Source organism: Salmo salar, chromosome 18, assembly GCF_965601325.2.
Source record: "Salmo salar chromosome 18, fSalSal1, whole genome shotgun sequence".
Taxonomy (NCBI): domain Eukaryota; kingdom Metazoa; phylum Chordata; class Actinopteri; order Salmoniformes; family Salmonidae; genus Salmo; species Salmo salar.
This window is the reverse complement of record NC_138308.1, coordinates 2,263,842-2,284,927: the sequence shown is the minus strand read 5'-3', so window position 1 is coordinate 2,284,927 and position 21,086 is coordinate 2,263,842. Positions and strand designations below refer to the sequence as shown.

The following is a 21,086-nucleotide window of genomic DNA, read 5'->3' as shown; positions in this document are numbered from 1 at the left end:
GCACTGTTCAGTAAACACATAGATATGTTGTTTAATTATGGGATGGAACATTTTGATGAGTCTTTTGTTGAAGGGAGTGGGTTAATTTCACGAGAGGAGAGTGGAGGTATCACTTATAATTTTTGAAAGCACTGTTTTGATATTTTCTTTGTTGATAATTTGATAGGGGGTGAATTGTTCACCTGCCTCTGTTAGTCTAGTGTCTTCTGTATTGTTCTCTGTGGATTGTACTGTAAACAGTAGATTGTACTGTAAATATTGTAAACAAACATTTTTGATAATAAAAAAAAAAAAAAAAAAAAAAAAATCACGTTTGCTTCACACGCGAAAGGTCCCTGGTTCGAAACCGGGCGGAAACAACGCTCATTGACACATTCTGATTTAATGTAGTGGTAACAGAAAATTTCATGAATTCTTTATTTTGGAAATTCGAATACGTGCCATGAATATTTTTAAAATTCGGTTTACTCCTTGCAGAAAAATCAAGCAGCAGTTTCTGTAGTGTAGTGGTTATCACGTTAGCTTTACACGTGAAAGGTCCTCAGTTTGAAACCAGGAGGAAACACTGCTCTTTGACATGTGCAGTAGGTACTGTACTATTAACAGAGAATAGTTATTTTCATAAATGCCTACTTTTGGAAATTTGAACACGTGCCATGAATATCTGTAAAATTCGGTTTACTTCTTGCAGGAAAATCAAGCAGCAGTTTCTGTAGTGTAGTGGTTATCGCGTTCGCTTTACACGCGAAAGGTCCTCGGTTCGAAACCGGGCGGAAACAGTGCTCTTTGACAAGTGCAGTAGGTACTCTACTATTAACAGAGAATAGTTATTTTCATAAATGCCTAATTTTGGAAATTTGAACACGTGCCATGAATATCTGTAAAATTCGGTTTACTCCTTGCAGATAATTGTTGCAGAAGTTTCTGTAGTGTAGTGGTTATCACGTTCGCTTAACACGCGAAAGGTCCTCGATTCGAAACCGGGCGGAAACTGAGCTCTTTGACACGTGCAATAGGTACTGTACTTTCAACAAAGAATTGTTATTTTCATGAATTCTGTATTTTGGAAATTCGAATACGTGCCATGAATATCTGTAAAATTCGGTTTACTCCTCGCAGCTAAATGTAGCAGCAGTTTCTGTAGTGTAGTGGTTGTCACGTTTGCTTCACACGCGAAAGGTCCCTGGTTCGAAACTGGGCGGAAACAACGCTCATTGACACGTTCTGATTTACCGTAGTGGTAACAGAAAATTTCATGATTCTTTATTTTGGAAATTCGAATACGTGCCCTGAATATCTGTAAAATTCGGTTTACTTCTTGCAGGAAAATCAAGCAGAAGTTTCTGTAGTGTAGTGGTTATCACGTTCGCTTTACACGCGAAAGGTCCTCGGTTCGAAACCGTGCGGAAACAGTGCTCTTTGACACCTGCAGTAGGTACAGTACTTTTAAAAGAGAATAGTTATTTTCATAAATGCCTAAATTTGGAAATTTCAACACGTGCCATGAATATCTGTAAAATTCGGTTTACTCCTTGCAGCTAAATGTAGCAGCAGTTTCTGTAGTGTAGTGGTTATCACGTTCGCTTTACACGTGAAAGGTCCTCAGTTTGAAACCGGGAGGAAACAGTGCTCTTTGACATGTGCAGTAGGTACTGTACTATTAACAGAGAATAGTTATTTTCATAAATGCATAATTTTGGAAATTTGAACACGTGCCATGAATATCTGTAAAATTCCGTTTACTCCTTGCAGATAATTGTTGAAGCAGTTTCTGTAGTGTAGCGGTTATCACGTTTGCTTAACACGCGAAAGGTCCTCGGTTTTAAACCGGGCGGAAACAGAGCTCTTTGACACGTGCAGTAGGTACTGTACTTTCAACAAAGAATTGTTATTTTCATGAATTCTGTATTTTGGAAATTCGAATACGTGCCATGAATATCTGTAAAATTCGATTTACTCCTCGCAGCTAATTGTAGCAGTAGTTTCTGTGGTCTAGTGGTTATCACGTTTGCTTCACACGCGAAAGGTCCCTGGTTCGAAACCGGGCGGAAACAATGCTCATTGACACATTCTGAAGTACCATAGTGGTAACAGAAAATTTCATGAAATCTTTATTTTGGAAATTCGAATACGTGCCATGAATATCTGTAAAATTCGATTTACTCCTCGCAGATAATTGTTGCAGAAGTTTCTGTAGTGTAGTGGTTATCATGTTCGCTTAACACGCGAAAGGTCCTCGGTTCGAAACCGGGTGGAAACAGAGCTCTTTGACACGTGCAGTAGGTACTGTACTTTCAACAAAGAATTGTTATTTTCATGAATTCTGTATTTTGGAAATTTGAATAAGTGCCATGAATATCTGTAAAATTCGGTTTACTCCTCGCAGCTAAATTTAGCAGCAGTTTCTGTAGTGTAGTGGTTATCAAGTTTGTTCACACGAGAAAGGTCCCTGGTTCGAAACCTGGCGGAAACAACGCTCATCGACACATTCAAGAAGTACCATAGTGTTAACAAAGAATTTCATTATTCTCTTATTTTAGAAATTCGAATACGTGCCATGAATATTTTTAAAATTCGGTTTACTCCTTGCGGCTAATTGTAGCAGTAGTTTCTGTGGTGTAGTGGTTATCACTTCCGCTTCATACGCGAAAGGTCCCTGGTTCGAAACCGGGCGGAAACAACGCTCATTGACACATTCTGTAGTACCATAGTGGTAACAGAAAATTTCATGAATTCTTTATTTTGGAAATTCGAATACGTGCCATGAATATTTTTAAAATTCGGTTTGCTCCTTGCAGGAAAATCAAGCAGCAGTTTCTGTAGTGTAGTGGTTATCACGTTAGCTTTACACGTGAAAGGTCCTCAGTTTGAAACTGGGAGGAAACAGTGCTCTTTGACACGTGCAGTAGGTACTGTACTATTAACAGAGAATAGTTATTTTCATAAATGCCTACTTTCGGAAATTTGAACACGTGCCATGAATATCTGTAAAATTCGGTTTACTTCTTGCAGGAAAATCAAGCAGCAGTTTCTGTAGTGTAGTGGTTATCGCGTTCGCTTTACACGCGAAAGGTCCTCGGTTCGAATCCGGGCGGAAACAGTGCTCTTTGACAAGTGCAGTAGGTACTGTACATTCAACAAAGAATTGTTATTTTCATGAATTCTGTATTTTGGAAATTTGAACACGTGCCATGAATATCTGTAAAATTCGGTTTACTCCTAGCAGATAATTGTTGAAGCAGTTTCTGTAGTGTAGCGGTTATCACGTTCGCTTAACACGCGAAAGGTCCTCGGTTCGAAACCGGGCGGAAACAGAGCTCTTTGACACGTGCAGTAGGTACTGTACTTTCAACAAAGAATTGTTATTTTCATGAATTCTGTATTTTGGAAATTCGAATACGTGCCATGAATATCTGTAAAATTCGGTTTACTCCTCGCAGCTAATTGTACCAGTAGTTTCTGTGGTGTAGCGGTTATCACGTTCGCTTCACACGCCCCTTTTTGGAGTTTCAGGAAGTGGAAGAGAAGCAGGTGTCTGAGTGCTTGAGAGAGAATATCGTTTTTTTTTAGGTCTAGCTGACTTATAAGTTTGAAAGTTTGTGAGTGACTGTAGTGAAGTTTCTGTGAAACGTTTTTGCTATTGTCCCCCATCAGCGTGAGCTGTTTGGGGGATATTGCTTAAAATAACCGGACGGACAACATGGCTTCGACATCAAGAATACAAACGACGACGAGAAAGGACAACAGTGAAATCAGAATGTTAAACGAAGAACTGAAAAAAAGAACATATGAGAAGGAACTGACGGTGAACGTGGAAATAAGTGGAGAAGGGAAAATAACAACGATGGAATCGCTGAGAGGAATAAAGGAAGTTTGCGGAACAATACTGGGATGTCGAATGAAAGACGGGAATAAGTATGAAGTAACAATGTCTCATGTAAATGGAAAAGAAAGACTAATAGACGGGCTAAAGATAAAGAACTGTCAAATCATGGCTAAAGAACTAGGGAACGATGAGCTGGTGGTGTCCTTTTTGAACTTGCCCGCATACATTACGGATGAGGAGATAGAAGAGAAACTAAAAGGCTGGAAGGTGAAGGCGACCACGCCAATCAAGAGGAGGATGTGGCCAGGAACGGACATTGTAGATGGGACAAGATTTTGCAAGGTAAAGTTTACAGACAATGTGCAATCCTTGCCATATTCTACTAAATTTAACACTGTCGAGGGATTTGAATATTTTCGTGTAATCCACGACAATCAAGTGAAGGTATGTAGATTATGTATTCAGCCGGGGCACATACTTAAGGAATGTCCGGAATTCACATGCCACAAATGTAGTGAACAAGGGCATTATGCCAGAGAATGTCGGAACATAGGAAATGTGTGCAAAATGTGTGACAGACCTAAAGTTAGATGTAGCTGTAATAAGGGAGAAAATCACTTACTTTTGCAAACAATGGACCTCACGTCTGAGGAAGAGGGGAGTGTGCCTATGGAGAGGGAGGATGAGAGTGACATGGAGAGTGTGACTCCAGAGACAGTGGCAGATAAGCTTGAAGAGCCTGTAATGTCTCCTGGCAAAGCACGAGACGCCGTTTTAGTCTCTGCTGCTGACAAGGTGGAACAGCAGCACATGATGGGTGAAAGACATACACAGGTAGAGATGGTGCAAGGTGCTTCTCAGGTGCCTGAGCCAGCTTTAAGCCTGTGTAAAAATTACACCAAAGAGTGGGCTGGGTCCACTGAAGTCACGGGCACTGTTAAAGCGCACTTTTCAAAAGGCTTCCCCGCCGATCCCCCCAAAAATCCAAATAAAGAGACGGATGATGAAATAGATAGTGAGGATCTTCAGTTGTTTGTAAAAAATAAGAGGTCATTGTCGAAAACCAGGGAGATGATGGGTTTTGGAAAAAAGAAAAAGTAGGATTTTTAAGGACTTGTTTGGCTCTGATTATACTTCTGCACACATTCATAATGATTACAGTCGCATCCCTAAATGGTAACAGTTTGAGAAACATGAGCAAATTTGAGCAGGTATTAGTGTCTGTTAAGGCAGACATGTTGTGTTTTCAAGAGACCAATTGGACAGACTCCAAAATGCAGGAGATTAAGAGTAAATGGTCAGATTTAATTTTTTGTAGTCATGGAGGGGATAAAACATGTGGTGTGGCTATTTTGATAAAAAATGATGTGGTGCAAAATGTAAAAGAAATATATGCTGACAATGATGGCAGACTTATTGTAATTGAATTTGAAGTTCAAAATGTAGTTTTTCGTTTAATTAATGTTTATGCTTCAAACATTGAATCTGAAAGGAGAGAAATGTTTCACAAATTAAAAACACTGTGCTCAGAAAACTGTATACTGATAGGAGATTTTAATGTGAGGTGTAGTAGAATGGATGCCTCTAGTTGTGCTAAATTCAGATATGACTCTTCTAGAAATGCATTATGGAAACTTATGAATGAGGAGAATCTAGTAGATATATGGAGGGCTGAAAATCCAAACAGAAGAGTATTCTCTAGAAGGCAGGTGGTTCTAAAGGAATTAAAACAAAGCAGAATTGATTTATGTCTAGCAAAACAAGAATTGGTGCAGAATGTTAAGAAGGTGTCATATACCTTTACAGCATATAGTGATCATGCAGTAATGTCATTTCAAATGGGTTTGGTGTGGAGAGGAGAGGGGGAGGTGTCTGGTGTTTAAATGCCAGTCTATTAAAGGAGGAAGGATATAGAAATGAAATTGTTGAATGTATTAATGATGAAATGTCTAATGTACTGTTAAAAGAGAATGTGTGTTTATGGTGGGAGGAAGTGAAAGTAAAAGTAAAAAATAGGAGTATTAGGTACGCAAAAAATCATAACCGTTTAGATAAGCAGAAAGAAATAATGCTTAGGAATAGGATGTTGCATGAACTTGAAAAGGCTGATACGGATCCAGACTATGATGTTGTGAATTATTTGAAAATCCATGCAGAGCTGGGTCGTTATGAAAAAAATAAATGTTTGGGTGCTATTGTTAGGAGCAGGGCACAGTACGCTTTGGAGGGAGAGAAATGTACATCCTTTTTTTTGGGGTCTGGAAAAAAGAAAACAAACTAAGAGTTACATTGTAGAGTTGGAAGATGAAAGAGGTGTAAAGGTAAACGATTTTGTTGGGATCTTAGAGACAGTTGAAACCTTTTACAGAAATCTTTACAAAAAGAATGATGTAGATAAAGTGTGTGTTGTAAAAGTGTTGGATACAATTAGTGCCAAAGTATCGCAGGCAGATAGAATGATGTGTGATGAAGAGATTTCATCACACATCATAGAAGAGATTTCATAGACAGGGCTCTAACTCCTCTAGCTCCACAATGAAATAGGGTGCAGGCCAGGCAGCAGGCTGTTAGCCAGCCTGCCAGCTTAGTGGAGTCTGCCACTAGCACAGTCAGTGTAGTCAGCTCAGCTTTCCCCATTGAGACCGTGTCTGTGCCTCGATCTAGGTTGGGCAAAATTAAAAATGGCGGTGTTCGCTTTAGCAATCTCACTAGTATAAAGACCTCCTCCATTCCTGCCATTATTGAAAGAGATTGTGATACCTCACATCTCAAAATTGGGTTACTTAATGTTAGATCCCTCACTTCCAAGGCAGTTATAGTCAATGAACTAATCACTGATAATAATCTTGATGTGATTGGCCTGACTGAAACATGGCTTAAGCCTGATGAATTTACTGTGTTAAATGAGGCCTCACCCCCAGGTTACATTAGTGACCATACCCCCCGTGCATCCGGCAAAGGCGGAGGTGTTGCTAACATTTACGATAGCAAATTTCAATTTACAAAAAAAAAAACAACAATGACGTTTTCGTCTTTTGAGCTTCTAGTCATGAAATCTATGCAGCCTACTCACTCACTTTTTATAGCTACTGTTTATAGGCCTCCTGGGCCATATGCAGTGTTCCTCACTGAGTTCCCTGAATTCCTATCGGATCTTGTAGTCATAGCAGATAATATTCTAATTTTTGGTGACTTTAACATTCACATGGAAAAGTCCACAGACCCACTCCAAAAGGCTTTCGGAGCCATCATCGACTCAGTGGGTTTTGTCCAACATGTCTCTGGACCTACTCACTGCCACAGTCATACTCTGGACCTAGTTTTGTCCCATGGAATAAATGTTGTGGATCTAAATGTTTTTCCTCATAATCCTGGACTATCGGACCACCATTTTATTACGTTTGCAATTGCAACAAATAATCTGCTCAGACCCCAACCAAGGAGCATTAAAAGTCGTGCTATAAATTCTCAGACAACCCAAAGATTCCTTGATGCCCTTCCAGACTGCCTCTGCCTACCCAAGGACGTCAGAGGACAAAAATCAGTTAACCACCTAACCGAGGAACTCAATTTAACCTTGCGCAATACCCTAGATGCAGTTGCACCCCTAAAAACTAAAAACATCTGTCATAAGAAACTAGCTCCCTGGTATACAGAAAATACACGAGCTCTGAAGCAAGCTTCCAGAAAATTGGAACGGAAATGGCGCCACACCAAACTGGAAGTCTTCCGACTAGCTTGGAAAGACAGTACCGTGCAGTATCGAAGAGCCCTTACTGCTGCTCGATCATCCTATTTTTCCAACTTAATTGAGGAAAATAAGAACAATCCGAAATTTCTTTTTGATACTGTTGCAAAGCTAACTAAAAAGCAGCCTTCGCAAATGGAGGATGGCTTTCACTTCAGCAGTAATACATTTATGAACTTCTTTGAGGAAAAGATCATGATCATTAGAAAGCAAATTACAGACTCCTCTTTAAATCTGGGTATTCCTCCAAAGCTCCATTGTCCTGAGTCTGCACAACTCTGCCAGGACCTAGGATCAAGGGAGATACTAAAGTGTTTTAGTACTATATCTCTTGACGCAATGATGAAAATAATCATGGCCTCCAAACCCTCAAGCTGCATACTGGACCCTATTCCAACTAAACTACTGAAAGAGCTGCTTCCTGTGCTTGGCCCTCCTATGTTGAACATAATAAACGGCTCTCTATCCACCGGATGTGTACCAAGCTCACTAAAAGTGGCAGTAATAAAGCCTCTCTTGAAAAAGCCGAATCTTGATCCAGAAATTATAAAAAACTATCGGCCTATATCGAATCTTCCATTCCTCTCCAAAATTTTAGAAAAAGCTGTTGCACAGCAACTGACTGCCTTCCTGAAGACAAACAATGTATACGAAACGCTTCAGTCTGGTTTTAGACCCCATCATAGCACTGAGACTGCACTTGTGAAGGTGGTAAATGACCTTTTAATGACGTCAGACCGAGGCTCTGCATCTGTCCTCGTGCTCCTAGATCTTAGTGCCGCTTTTGATACCATCGATCACCACATTCTTTTGGAGAGATTGGAAACCCAAATTGGTCTACATGGACAAGTTCTGGCCTGGTTTAGATCTTATCTGTCGGAAAGATATCAGTTTGTCTCTGTGAATGGTTTGTCCTCTGACAAATCAATTGTAAATTTCGGTGTTCCTCAAGGTTCCGTTTTAGGACCACTATTGTTTTCACTATATATTTTACCTCTTGGGGATGTCATTCGAAAACATAATGTTAAATTTCACTGCTATGCAGACGACACACAGCTGTACATTTCAATGAAACATGGTGAAGCCCCAAAATTGCCCTCGCTAGAAGCCTGTGTTTCAGACATAAAGAAGTGGATGGCTGCAAACTTTCTACTTTTAAACTCGGACAAAACAGAGATGCTTGTTCTAGGTCCCAAGAAACAAAGAGATCTTCTGTTGAATCTGACAATTAATCTGGATGGTTGTACAGTCGTCTCAAATAAAACTGTGAAGGACCTCGGCGTTACTCTGGACCCTGATCTCTCTTTTGAAGAACATATCAAGACTGTTTCAAGGACAGCTTTTTTCCATCTACGTAACATTGCAAAAATCAGAAATTTTCTGTCCAAAAATGACGCAGAAAAATTAATCCATGCTTTTGTTACTTCTAGGCTGGACTACTGCAATGCTCTACTTTCCGGCTACCCGGATAAAGCACTAAATAAACTTCAGTTAGTGCTAAATACGGCTGCTAGAATCCTGACTAGAACCAAAAAATTTGATCATATTACTCCAGTGTTAGCCTCCCTACACTGGCTTCCTGTTAAGGCAAGGGCTGATTTCAAGGTTTTACTGCTAACCTACAAAGCATTACATGGGCTTGCTCCTACCTATCTTTCCGATTTGGTCCTGCCGTACATACCTACACGTACGCTACGGTCACAAGACGCAGGCCTCCTAATTGTCCCTAGAATTTCTAAGCAAACGGCTGGAGGTAGGGCTTTCTCCTATAGAGCTCCATTTTTATGGAATGGTCTGCCTACCAATGTGAGAGACGCAGACTCAGTCTCAACCTTTAAGTCTTTACTGAAGACTTATCTCTTCAGTAGGTCCTATGATTAAGTATAGTCTGGCCCAGGAGTGTGAAGGTGAACGGAAAGGCTGGAGCAACGAACCGCCCTTGCTGTCTCTGCCTTGCCGGTTCCCCTCTTTCCACTGGGATTCTCTGCCTCTAACCCTTTTACAGAGGCTGAGTCACTGGCCTACTGGTGTTCTTCCATGCCGTCCATGGGAGGGGTGCGTCACTTGAGTGGGTTGAGTCACTGACGTGGTCTTCCTGTCTGGGTTGGCGCCCCCCCCCCCCCCCCTTGGGTTGTGCCATGGCGGAGATCGTTGTGGGCTATACTCGGCCTTGTCTTAGGACGGTAAGTTGGTGGTTGGAGACATCCCTCTAGTGGTGTGGGGGCTGTGCTTTGGCAAAGTGGGTGGGGTTATATCCTGCCTGTTTGGCCCTGTCCGGGGGTATCATCGGATGGGGCCACAGTGTCTTCTGATCCCTCCTGTCTCAGCCTCCAGTATTTATGCTGCAGTAGTTTATGTGTCGGGGGGCTAGGGTCAGTCTGTTACATCTGGAGTATTTCTCTTGTCTTATCCGGTGTCCTGTGTGTATTTAAATATGCTCTCTCTAATTCTCTCTTTCTCTCTTTCTGTCTTTCTCTCGGAGGACCTGAGCCCTAGGACCATGCCTCAGGACTACCTGGTATGATGACTCCTTGCTGTCCCCAGTCCACCTGGCCGTGCTGCTGCTCCAGTTTCAACTGTTCTGCCTGCGGCTATGGAACCCTGACCTGTTCACCGGACGTGCTTGTTGCACCCTCGACAACTACTATGATTATTATTATTTGACCATGCTGGTCATTTATGAACATTTTAACATTTTAACATTTTGACCATGTTCTGTTATAATATCCACCCTGCACAGCCAGAAGAGGACTGGCCACCCCTCATAGCCTGGTTCCTCTCTAGGTTTCTTCCTAGGTTTTTGGCCTTTCTAGGGAGTTTTTCCTAGGGAGTTTTTCCTAGCCACCGTGCTTCTTTCACATGCTTTGCTTGCTGTTTGGGGTTTTAGGCTGGGTTTCTGTACAGCACTTTGAGAATATCAGCTGATGTACGAAGGGCTATATAAAAATAAATTTGATTTGATTTGATTTCGATTATGGAAATCAAGGAAGCAATTGTTAGCACGCAAGGTAATAAAAGTCCGGGTTTGGATGGTTTAACAAATGAGTTCTATAAAGTCTTTGTAGATATTTTGGCACCCATTTTAGTGAGGGTGTTTCATTATATGGAAGAGAATAAGGAAATCCCTGAGTCTATGTCAACTGGAATGTTAACGATCTTATTCAAAAATAGGGGCAGTAGATTAAAGTTAGAAAATTATAGGCCTATTAGCCTTCTAAATTCGGATTATAAGATACTGACTAAAGTGTTAGCGAATAGGATGAAAAAGGTGATTGGGAGTATTATTGAATCAACACAAGCCTACGGCATACCTGGAAGAGATATTGCAGATGTAATTTGTACAATTAGGGATGTTGTTAATCAAATGAAAAATGAAGGTGGTATAGTTTTAAGTTTGGACTTTAACAAAGCTTTCGATAGAGTGGAGCACAGCTTTTTATTACAGACTTTGGAGAGGTTTGGGTTTGGGCCAAAGTTTGTATCTTGGATCAACCTGTTGTATAGTGGGGCTAAAAGTTGTGTTAAATGTAACGGAGTGTTAACAGATACTTTCCCTGTGGAGAGGTCAGTAAGGCAGGGCTGTCCTTTGTCAGCTCTGCTGTACAGTGTTTCTACAGAACCGTTAGCTACATTGATAAATAGTAATAAAGAAGTAAGGGGTGTTGGAATCCCAGGTGGTGGTGTCAGTGTTGTACATCAGTACGCTGATGACACTACTTGTACTGTGAAGGATATAGAAAGTATTGGAAGCATTATGGGGATCATAGATATATATGGCAAGGCATCGGGTGCTAAAGTTAATATAGAGAAGACTGAAATAATGTTTGTTGGGGATATCAATGTAAACGGGTGTGAGATTCCATTCAAGAGCGCAAAGGATTTTATTAAAGTGCTGGGAGTAAACATTGGTGTAAAGGAGAAAGAGGCAAAAGATATAACTTGGACTGGGATACTTAATAAAGTCAAGCTAACGTTGAATTTCTGGAAAAATAGAAAACTAAAGTTACAAGGGAAAGTAATTGTTGCAAATGCTTTGGTATTATCCAAATTTGTGTATGTTTTGGGAGTCCTGGACATGCCGGAGTGGGTCCTAAATGAATTGAATAATGTGGTGTCAAATTTTATATGGGATGGTAAAGGAGTGAGAATATCTCAGAAAACATTGATTGCTGACTATGTGGATGGAGGTTTAAAACTTGTAGATTTAGATGTCAAAAGAAAAGCTATTAGGATAAAAACAGTAAAGAAATATTTGTATGACAGTGAAGATTATGGCTGGAAACACTTCTTTAGAGTCTACTTAGAGGAGAGTGGTGGTTGTGAGGATAATGGTTTATTGATGGGGCTTAAAAGGGCAATGTTTGAAAAGGTACCAGATTTTTATAAAGAGGTGCTAAATGCATGGGCAGAGTTGTTGCCTAATGTATATTATGAATGTGGACATATTGACCTGATTATGAATCAACCTATATTTCTGAATGAGAAAATCAAGAACAAAGAAAAAGTTTTGTATAATAAAGTATTTATGAGTGCAGGTCTACGGCAAATAAAAGATTATACATATGAGGTAATTCCAGGGTTTTTACCTGGGGAAGCTATTTTTGACATAATCAATGAATGGGATGAAGAGGTGGGAAGGGGAACAGTGAATAATATGTATGACAAGATAAAGAATAGTATACCAAGAGCATGGGTTGATTTAATAAATAGTGAAGTTGAAAGAGAAGATTTATTTGTATTTCCTAATTTGTTCATTGGTAGCAGTAAGAAGAAAGTACATTTATCTAGTATACCAGTGAAAAGATTGTATAGAATAATGGTAGGAAAAGTGTGTAGAAGGCCGGCTGCTGAGAAATTTTGGAAAGTAGTTTTTCCGGAATTGGATGAAAAAAAGATATGGGGAAATTTAAATGTAAAATATAATAGTAAGGAGTGTGAAAATAATGATTTCAAACTAAGACATAATAGAATATTTACAAAGGTGGTGCTAAAGAAAATTAATTGTGAGATAGAAAGGGAATGCGACGTATGTGGACGTTTCCCGGAAACTCTTATGCATTTGTTTATAGAATGTGAGGATTTAAAATATTTTTTTTGTAAAGTTAAGGAAATGTTATGTAGAAACTGGGGGGGAGATTTCGTGAAAAAGTATGCGTGGGAGGAACTTTTGTTATTTGGAGTGTCTGGTAAATGTGAGGGTGCTAATGTGTGTTTGTTGAATATGGTTTTGAGTTTTGTGAGGTATGCTATTTTTTGTAGGAGGAATTATGTTTCTTTTGACAGAAAGAGGGTTCAGGTGTGGAGTATCTTTATAGCACTGTTCAGTAAACACATAGATATGTTGTTTAATTATGGGATGGAACATTTTGATGAGTCTTTTGTTGAAGGGAGTGGGTTAATTTCACGAGAGGAGAGTGGAGGTATCACTTATAATTTTTGAAAGCACTGTTTTGATATTTTCTTTGTTGATAATTTGATAGGGGGTGAATTGTTCACCTGCCTCTGTTAGTCTAGTGTCTTCTGTATTGTTCTCTGTGGATTGTACTGTAAACAGTAGATTGTACTGTAAATATTGTAAACAAACATTTTTGATAATAAAAAAAAAAAAAAAAAAAAAAATCACGTTCGCTTTACACGCGAAAGGTCCTCGGTTCGAAACCGGGCGGAAACAGTGCTCTTTGACACGTACAGTACTTTTAAAAGAGAATAGTTATTTTCATAAATGCCTAAATTTGGAAATTTCAACACGTGCCATGAATATCTGTAAAATTCGGTTTACTCCTTGCAGATAATTGTTGAAGCAGTTTCTGTAGTGTAGCGGTTATCACGTTCGCTTAACACGCGAAAGGTCCTCGGTTTTTAACCGGGGCGGAAACAGAGCTCTTTGACAAGAGCAGTAGGTACTGTACTTTCAACAAAGAATTGTTATTTTCATAAATTCTGTATTTTGGAAATTCGAATACGTGCCATGAATATCTGTAAAATTCGGTTTACTCCTTGCAGCTAAATGTAGCAGCAGTTTCTGTAGTGTAGTGGTTATCACGTTCGCTTTACACGTGAAAGGTCCTCAGTTTGAAACCGGGAGGAAACAGTGCTCTTTGACATGTGCAGTAGGTACTGTACTATTAACAGAGAATAGTTATTTTCATAAATGCCTAAATTTGGAAATTTGAACACGTGCCATGAATATCTGTAAAATTCGGTTTACTCCTTGCAGATAATTGTTGAAGCAGTTTCTGTAGTGTAGCGGTTATCACGTTCGCTTAACACGCGAAAGGTCCTCGGTTCGAAACCGGGCGGAAACAGAGCTCTTTGACACGTGCAGTAGGTACTGTACTTTCAACAAAGAATTGTTATTTTCATGAATTCTGTATTTTGGAAATTCGAATACGTGCCATGAATATCTGTAAAATTCGGTTTACTCCTCGCAGGTAAATGTAGCAGCATTTTCTGTAGTGTAGTGGTTATCACGTTTGTTCACACGCGAAAGGTCACTGGTTCGAAACCAGGCGGAAACAACGCTCATCGACACATTCAAGAAGTACCATAGTGTTAACAAAGAATTTCATTAATCCCTTATTTTGGAAATTCGAATACGTGCCATGAATATTTTTAAAATTCGGTTTACTCCTTGCAGCTAATTGTAGCAGTAGTTTCTGTGGTGTAGTGGTTATCACGTTCGCTTCACACGCGAAATGTCCCTGGTTCGAAACCGGGCGGAAACAACGCTCATTGACACATTCTGTAGTACCATAGTGGTAACAGAAAATTTCATGAATTCTTTATTTTGGAAATTCCAATACGTGCCATGAATATTTTTAAAATTCGGTTTACTCCTTGCAGAAAAATCAAGCAGCAGTTTCTGTAGTGTAGTGGTTATCACGTTAGCTTTACACGTGAAAGGTCCTCAGTTTGAAACCGGGCGGAAACACTGCTCTTTGACATGTGCAGTAGGTACTGTACTATTAACAGACAATAGTTATTTTCATAAATTCCTAATTTTGGAAATTTGAACACGTGCCATGAATATCTGTAAAATTCGGTTTACTCCTTGCAGATAATTGTTGAAGAAGATTCTGTAGTGTAGTGGTTATCACGTTTGCTTAATACGCGAAAGGTCCTCGGTTCGAACCCGGGCGGAAACAGAGCTCTTTGACACGTGCAGTAGGTACTGTACTTTCAACAAAGAGTTGTTATTTTCATAAATTCTGTATTTTGGAAATTCGAATACGTGCCCTGAATATCTGTAAAATTCGGTTTACTTCTAGCAGGAAAATCAAGCAGCAGTTTCTGTAGTGTAGTGGTTATCACGTTCGCTTTACACGCGAAAGGTCCTCGGTTCGAAACCGGGCGGAAACAGTGCTCTTTGACACGTACAGTACTTTTAAAAGAGAATAGTTATTTTCATAAATGCCTAAATTTGGAAATTTCAACACGTGCCATGAATATCTGTAAAATTCGGTTTACTCCTTGCAGATAATTGTTGAAGCAGTTTCTGTAGTGTAGCGGTTATCACGTTCGCTTAACACGCGAAAGGTCCTCGGTTTTTAACCGGGCGGAAACAGAGCTCTTTGACAAGAGCAGTAGGTACTGTACTTTCAACAAAGAATTGTTATTTTCATAAATTCTGTATTTTGGAAATTCGAATACGTGCCATGAATATCTGTAAAATTCGGTTTACTCCTTGCAGCTAAATGTAGCAGCAGTTTCTGTAGTGTAGTGGTTATCACGTTCGCTTTACACGTGAAAGGTCCTCAGTTTGAAACCGGGAGGAAACAGTGCTCTTTGACATGTGCAGTAGGTACTGTACTATTAACAGAGAATAGTTATTTTCATAAATGCCTAATTTTGGAAATTTGAACACGTGCCATGAATATCTGTAAAATTCGGTTTACTCCTTGCAGATAATTGTTGAAGCAGTTTCTGTAGTGTAGCGGTTATCACGTTCGCTTAACACGCGAAAGGTCCTCGGTTCGAAACCGGGCGGAAACAGAGCTCTTTGACACGTGCAGTAGGTACTGTACTTTCAACAAAGAATTGTTATTTTCATGAATTCTGTATTTTGGAAATTCGAATACGTGCCATGAATATCTGTAAAATTCGGTTTACTCCTCGCAGGTAAATGTAGCAGCATTTTCTGTAGTGTAGTGGTTATCACGTTTGTTCACACGCGAAAGGTCACTGGTTCGAAACCAGGCGGAAACAACGCTCATCGACACATTCAAGAAGTACCATAGTGTTAACAAAGAATTTCATTAATCCCTTATTTTGGAAATTCGAATACGTGCCATGAATATTTTTAAAATTCGGTTTACTCCTTGCAGCTAATTGTAGCAGTAGTTTCTGTGGTGTAGTGGTTATCACGTTCGCTTCACACGCGAAATGTCCCTGGTTCGAAACTGGGCGGAAACAATGCTCATTGACACATTCTGTAGTACCATAGTGGTAACAGAAAATTTCATGAATTCTTTATTTTGGAAATTCCAATACGTGCCATGAATATTTTTAAAATTCGGTTTACTCCTTGCAGAAAAATCAAGCAGCAGTTTCTGTAGTGTAGTGGTTATCACGTTAGCTTTACACGTGAAAGGTCCTCAGTTTGAAACCGGGAGGAAACACTGCTCTTTGACATGTGCAGTAGGTACTGTACTATTAACAGACAATAGTTATTTTCATAAATTCCTAATTTTGGAAATTTGAACACGTGCCATGAATATCTGTAAAATTCGGTTTACTCCTTGCAGATAATTGTTGAAGAAGATTCTGTAGTGTAGTGGTTATCACGTTTGCTTAATACGCGAAAGGTCCTCGGTTCGAACCCGGGCGGAAACAGAGCTCTTTGACACGTGCAGTAGGTACTGTACTTTCAACAAAGAGTTGTTATTTTCATAAATTCTGTATTTTGGAAATTCGAATACGTGCCCTGAATATCTGTAAAATTCGGTTTACTTCTAGCAGGAAAATCAAGCAGCAGTTTCTGTAGTGTAGTGGTTATCACGTTCGCTTTACACGCGAAAGGTCCTCGGTTCGAAACCGGGCGGAAACAGTGCTCTTTGACACGTACAGTACTTTTAAAAGAGAATAGTTATTTTCATAAATGCCTAAATTTGGAAATTTCAACACGTGCCATGAATATCTGTAAAATTCGGTTTACTCCTTGCAGATAATTGTTGAAGCAGTTTCTGTAGTGTAGCGGTTATCACGTTCGCTTAACACGCGAAAGGTCCTCGGTTTTTAACCGGGCGGAAACAGAGCTCTTTGACAAGAGCAGTAGGTACTGTACTTTCAACAAAGAATTGTTATTTTCATAAATTCTGTATTTTGGAAATTCGAATACGTGCCATGAATATCTGTAAAATTCGGTTTACTCCTTGCAGCTAAATGTAGCAGCAGTTTCTGTAGTGTAGTGGTTATCACGTTCGCTTTACACGTGAAAGGTCCTCAGTTTGAAACCGGGAGGAAACAGTGCTCTTTGACATGTGCAGTAGGTACTGTACTATTAACAGAGAATAGTTATTTTCATAAATGCCTAATTTTGGAAATTTGAACACGTGCCATGAATATCTGTAAAATTCGGTTTACTCCTTGCAGATAATTGTTGAAGCAGTTTCTGTAGTGTAGCGGTTATCACGTTCGCTTAACACGCGAAAGGTCCTCGGTTCGAAACCGGGCGGAAACAGAGCTCTTTGACACGTGCAGTAGGTACTGTACTTTCAACAAAGAATTGTTATTTTCATGAATTCTGTATTTTGGAAATTCGAATACGTGCCATGAATATCTGTAAAATTCGGTTTACTCCTCGCAGGTAAATGTAGCAGCATTTTCTGTAGTGTAGTGGTTATCACGTTTGTTCACACGCGAAAGGTCACTGGTTCGAAACCAGGCGGAAACAACGCTCATCGACACATTCAAGAAGTACCATAGTGTTAACAAAGAATTTCATTAATCCCTTATTTTGGAAATTCGAATACGTGCCATGAATATTTTTAAAATTCGGTTTACTCCTTGCAGCTAATTGTAGCAGTAGTTTCTGTGGTGTAGTGGTTATTACGTTCGCTTCACACGCGAAATGTCCCTGCTTCGAAACCGGGCGGAAACAACGCTCATTGACACATTCTGTAGTACCATAGTGGTAACAGAAAATTTCATGAATTCTTTATTTTGGAAATTCCAATACGTGCCATGAATATTTTTTAAATTCGGTTTACTCCTTGCAGAAAAATCAAGCAGCAGTTTCTGTAGTGTAGTGGTTATCACGTTAGCTTTACACGTGAAAGGTCCTCAGTTTGAAACCGGGCGGAAACACTGCTCTTTGACATGTGCAGTAGGTACTGTACTATTAACAGACAATAGTTATTTTCATAAATTCCTAATTTTGGAAATTTGAACACGTGCCATGAATATCTGTAAAATTCGGTTTACTCCTTGCAGATAATTGTTGAAGAAGATTCTCTAGTGTAGTGGTTATCACGTTTGCTTAATACGCGAAAGGTCCTCGGTTCGAACCCGGGCGGAAACAGAGCTCTTTGACACGTGCAGTAGGTACTGTACTTTCAACAAAGAGTTGTTATTTTCATAAATTCTGTATTTTGGAAATTCGAATACGTGCCCTGAATATCTGTAAAATTCGGTTTACTTCTAGCAGGAAAATCAAGCAGCAGTTTCTGTAGTGTAGTGGTTATCACGTTCGCTTTACACGCGAAAGGTCCTCGGTTCGAAACCGGGCGGAAACAGTGCTCTTTGACACGTACAGTACTTTTAAAAGAGAATAGTTATTTTCATAAATGCCTAAATTTGGAAATTTCAACACGTGCCATGAATATCTGTAAAATTCGGTTTACTCCTTGCAGATAATTGTTGAAGCAGTTTCTGTAGTGTAGCGGTTATCACGTTCGCTTAACACGCGAAAGGTCCTCGGTTTTTAACCGGGCGGAAACAGAGCTCTTTGACAAGAGCAGTAGGTACTGTACTTTCAACAAAGAATTGTTATTTTCATAAATTCTGTATTTTGGAAATTCGAATACGTGCCATGAATATCTGTAAAATTCGGTTTACTCCTTGCAGCTAAATGTAGCAGCAGTTTCTGTAGTGTAGTGGTTATCACGTTCGCTTTACACGTGAAAGGTCCTCAGTTTGAAACCGGGAGGAAACAGTGCTCTTTGACATGTGCAGTAGGTACTGTACTATTAACAGAGAATAGTTATTTTCATAAATGCCTAATTTTGGAAATTTGAACACGTGCCATGAATATCTGTAAAATTCGGTTTACTCCTTGCAGATAATTGTTGAAGCAGTTTCTGTAGTGTAGCGGTTATCACGTTCGCTTAACACGCGAAAGGTCCTCGGTTCGAAACCGGGCGGAAACAGAGCTCTTTGACACGTGCAGTAGGTACTGTACTTTCAACAAAGAATTGTTATTTTCATGAATTCTGTATTTTGGAAATTCGAATACGTGCCATGAATATCTGTAAAATTCGGTTTACTCCTCGCAGGTAAATGTAGCAGCATTTTCTGTAGTGTAGTGGTTATCACGTTTGTTCACACGCGAAAGGTCACTGGTTCGAAACCAGGCGGAAACAACGCTCATCGACACATTCAAGAAGTACCATAGTGTTAACAAAGAATTTCATTAATCCCTTATTTTGGAAATTCGAATACGTGCCATGAATATTTTTAAAATTCGGTTTACTCCTTGCAGCTAATTGTAGCAGTAGTTTCTGTGGTGTAGTGGTTATCACGTTCGCTTCACACGCGAAATGTCCCTGGTTCGAAACCGGGCGGAAACAACGCTCATTGACACATTCTGTAGTACCATAGTGGTAACAGAAAATTTCATGAATTCTTTATTTTGGAAATTCCAATACGTGCCATGAATATTTTTAAAATTCGGTTTACTCCTTGCAGAAAAATCAAGCAGCAGTTTCTGTAGTGTAGTGGTTATCACGTTAGCTTTACACGTGAAAGGTCCTCAGTTTGAAACCGGGCGGAAACACTGCTCTTTGACATGTGCAGTAGGTACTGTACTATTAACAGACAATAGTTATTTTCATAAATTCCTAATTTTGGAAATTTGAACACGTGCCATGAATATCTGTAAAATTCGGTTTACTCCTTGCAGATAATTGTTGAAGAAGATTCTGTAGTGTAGTGGTTATCACGTTTGCTTAATACGCGAAAGGTCCTCGGTTCGAACCCGGGCGGAAACAGAGCTCTTTGACACGTGCAGTAGGTACTGTACTTTCAACAAAGAGTTGTTATTTTCATAAATTCTGTATTTTGGAAATTCGAATACGTGCCCTGAATATCTGTAAAATTCGGTTTACTTCTAGCAGGAAAATCAAGCAGCAGTTTCTGTAGTGTAGTGGTTATCACGTTCGCTTTACACGCGAAAGGTCCTCGGTTCGAAACCGGGCGGAAACAGTGCTCTTTGACACGTACAGTACTTTTAAAAGAGAATAGTTATTTTCATAAATGCCTAAATTTGGAAATTTCAACACGTGCCATGAATATCTGTAAAATTCGGTTTACTCCTTGCAGATAATTGTTGAAGCAGTTTCTGTAGTGTAGCGGTTATCACGTTCGCTTAACACGCGAAAGGTCCTCGGTTCGAAACCGGGCGGAAACAGAGCTCTTTGACACGTGCAGTAGGTACTGTACTTTCAACAAAGAATTGTTATTTTCATGAATTCTGTATTTTGGAAATTCGAATACGTGCCATGAATATCTGTAAAATTCGGTTTACTCCTCGCAGGTAAATGTAGCAGCATTTTCTGTAGTGTAGTGGTTATCACGTTTGTTCACACGCGAAAGGTCACTGGTTCGAAACCAGGCGGAAACAACGCTCATCGACACATTCAAGAAGTACCATAGTGTTAACAAAGAATTTCATTAATCCCTTATTTTGGAAATTCGAATACGTGCCATGAATATTTTTAAAATTCGGTTTACTCCTTGCAGCTAATTGTAGCAGTAGTTTCTGTGGTGTAGTGGTTATCACGTTCGCTTCACACGCGAAATGTCCCTGGTTCGAAACCGGGCGGAAACAACGCTCATTGACACATTCTGTAGTACCATAGTGGTAACAGAAAATTTCATGAATTCTTTATTTTGGAAATTCCAATACGTGCCATGAATATTTTTAAAATTCGGTTTACTCCTTGCAGAAAAATCAAGCAGCAGTTTCTGTAGTGTAGTGGTTATCACGTTAGCTTTACACGTGAAAGGTCCTCAGTTTGAAACCGGGCGGAAACACTGCTCTTTGACATGTGCAGTAGGTACTGTACTATTAACAGACAATAGTTATTTTCATAAATTCCTAATTTTGGAAATTTGAACACGTGCCATGAATATCTGTAAAATTCGGTTTACTCCTTGCAGATAATTGTTGAAGAAGATTCTGTAGTGTAGTGGTTATCACGTTTGCTTAATACGCGAAAGGTCCTCGGTTCGAACCCGGGCGGAAACAGAGCTCTTTGACACGTGCAGTAGGTACTGTACTTTCAACAAAGAGTT

At 39.6% G+C, this 21,086-nt stretch overlaps 21 non-coding genes across 21 annotated transcripts; all 21 read left to right on the top strand.

Moving 5' to 3' along the window:
* The first annotated feature begins 706 nt into the window (after positions 1 to 706).
* trnav-uac (transfer RNA valine (anticodon UAC)) lies at positions 707 to 779 on the top strand. Its single transcript has one exon. It is a non-coding gene; the product is annotated as a tRNA-Val (tRNA).
* Positions 780 to 1,339: 560 nt separating this feature from the next.
* Positions 1,340 to 1,412, top strand: trnav-uac (transfer RNA valine (anticodon UAC)). Its single transcript has one exon. It is a non-coding gene; the product is annotated as a tRNA-Val (tRNA).
* Positions 1,413 to 3,027: 1,615 nt separating this feature from the next.
* Positions 3,028 to 3,100, top strand: trnav-uac (transfer RNA valine (anticodon UAC)). Its single transcript has one exon. It is a non-coding gene; the product is annotated as a tRNA-Val (tRNA).
* A 141-nt stretch (positions 3,101 to 3,241) lies between these two features.
* trnav-aac (transfer RNA valine (anticodon AAC)) lies at positions 3,242 to 3,314 on the top strand. The gene has a single exon. It is a non-coding gene; the product is annotated as a tRNA-Val (tRNA).
* Positions 3,315 to 13,806: 10,492 nt separating this feature from the next.
* On the top strand, positions 13,807 to 13,879 carry trnav-aac (transfer RNA valine (anticodon AAC)). Its single transcript has one exon. It is a non-coding gene; the product is annotated as a tRNA-Val (tRNA).
* Positions 13,880 to 14,226: 347 nt separating this feature from the next.
* trnav-cac (transfer RNA valine (anticodon CAC)) lies at positions 14,227 to 14,299 on the top strand. Its single transcript has one exon. It is a non-coding gene; the product is annotated as a tRNA-Val (tRNA).
* A 347-nt stretch (positions 14,300 to 14,646) lies between these two features.
* Positions 14,647 to 14,719, top strand: trnai-aau (transfer RNA isoleucine (anticodon AAU)). The gene has a single exon. It is a non-coding gene; the product is annotated as a tRNA-Ile (tRNA).
* Positions 14,720 to 14,860: 141 nt separating this feature from the next.
* trnav-uac (transfer RNA valine (anticodon UAC)) lies at positions 14,861 to 14,933 on the top strand. Its single transcript has one exon. It is a non-coding gene; the product is annotated as a tRNA-Val (tRNA).
* Positions 14,934 to 15,493: 560 nt separating this feature from the next.
* Positions 15,494 to 15,566, top strand: trnav-aac (transfer RNA valine (anticodon AAC)). The gene has a single exon. It is a non-coding gene; the product is annotated as a tRNA-Val (tRNA).
* A 767-nt stretch (positions 15,567 to 16,333) lies between these two features.
* Positions 16,334 to 16,406, top strand: trnai-aau (transfer RNA isoleucine (anticodon AAU)). The gene has a single exon. It is a non-coding gene; the product is annotated as a tRNA-Ile (tRNA).
* Positions 16,407 to 16,547: 141 nt separating this feature from the next.
* Positions 16,548 to 16,620, top strand: trnav-uac (transfer RNA valine (anticodon UAC)). The gene has a single exon. It is a non-coding gene; the product is annotated as a tRNA-Val (tRNA).
* A 560-nt stretch (positions 16,621 to 17,180) lies between these two features.
* trnav-aac (transfer RNA valine (anticodon AAC)) lies at positions 17,181 to 17,253 on the top strand. The gene has a single exon. It is a non-coding gene; the product is annotated as a tRNA-Val (tRNA).
* Positions 17,254 to 18,020: 767 nt separating this feature from the next.
* trnai-aau (transfer RNA isoleucine (anticodon AAU)) lies at positions 18,021 to 18,093 on the top strand. The gene has a single exon. It is a non-coding gene; the product is annotated as a tRNA-Ile (tRNA).
* A 141-nt stretch (positions 18,094 to 18,234) lies between these two features.
* trnav-uac (transfer RNA valine (anticodon UAC)) lies at positions 18,235 to 18,307 on the top strand. Its single transcript has one exon. It is a non-coding gene; the product is annotated as a tRNA-Val (tRNA).
* A 560-nt stretch (positions 18,308 to 18,867) lies between these two features.
* trnav-aac (transfer RNA valine (anticodon AAC)) lies at positions 18,868 to 18,940 on the top strand. The gene has a single exon. It is a non-coding gene; the product is annotated as a tRNA-Val (tRNA).
* Positions 18,941 to 19,287: 347 nt separating this feature from the next.
* trnav-cac (transfer RNA valine (anticodon CAC)) lies at positions 19,288 to 19,360 on the top strand. The gene has a single exon. It is a non-coding gene; the product is annotated as a tRNA-Val (tRNA).
* Positions 19,361 to 19,707: 347 nt separating this feature from the next.
* trnai-aau (transfer RNA isoleucine (anticodon AAU)) lies at positions 19,708 to 19,780 on the top strand. Its single transcript has one exon. It is a non-coding gene; the product is annotated as a tRNA-Ile (tRNA).
* Positions 19,781 to 19,921: 141 nt separating this feature from the next.
* On the top strand, positions 19,922 to 19,994 carry trnav-uac (transfer RNA valine (anticodon UAC)). The gene has a single exon. It is a non-coding gene; the product is annotated as a tRNA-Val (tRNA).
* A 132-nt stretch (positions 19,995 to 20,126) lies between these two features.
* trnav-aac (transfer RNA valine (anticodon AAC)) lies at positions 20,127 to 20,199 on the top strand. The gene has a single exon. It is a non-coding gene; the product is annotated as a tRNA-Val (tRNA).
* A 347-nt stretch (positions 20,200 to 20,546) lies between these two features.
* On the top strand, positions 20,547 to 20,619 carry trnav-cac (transfer RNA valine (anticodon CAC)). The gene has a single exon. It is a non-coding gene; the product is annotated as a tRNA-Val (tRNA).
* Positions 20,620 to 20,966: 347 nt separating this feature from the next.
* On the top strand, positions 20,967 to 21,039 carry trnai-aau (transfer RNA isoleucine (anticodon AAU)). Its single transcript has one exon. It is a non-coding gene; the product is annotated as a tRNA-Ile (tRNA).
* The last annotated feature ends 47 nt before the right edge of the window (positions 21,040 to 21,086 follow it).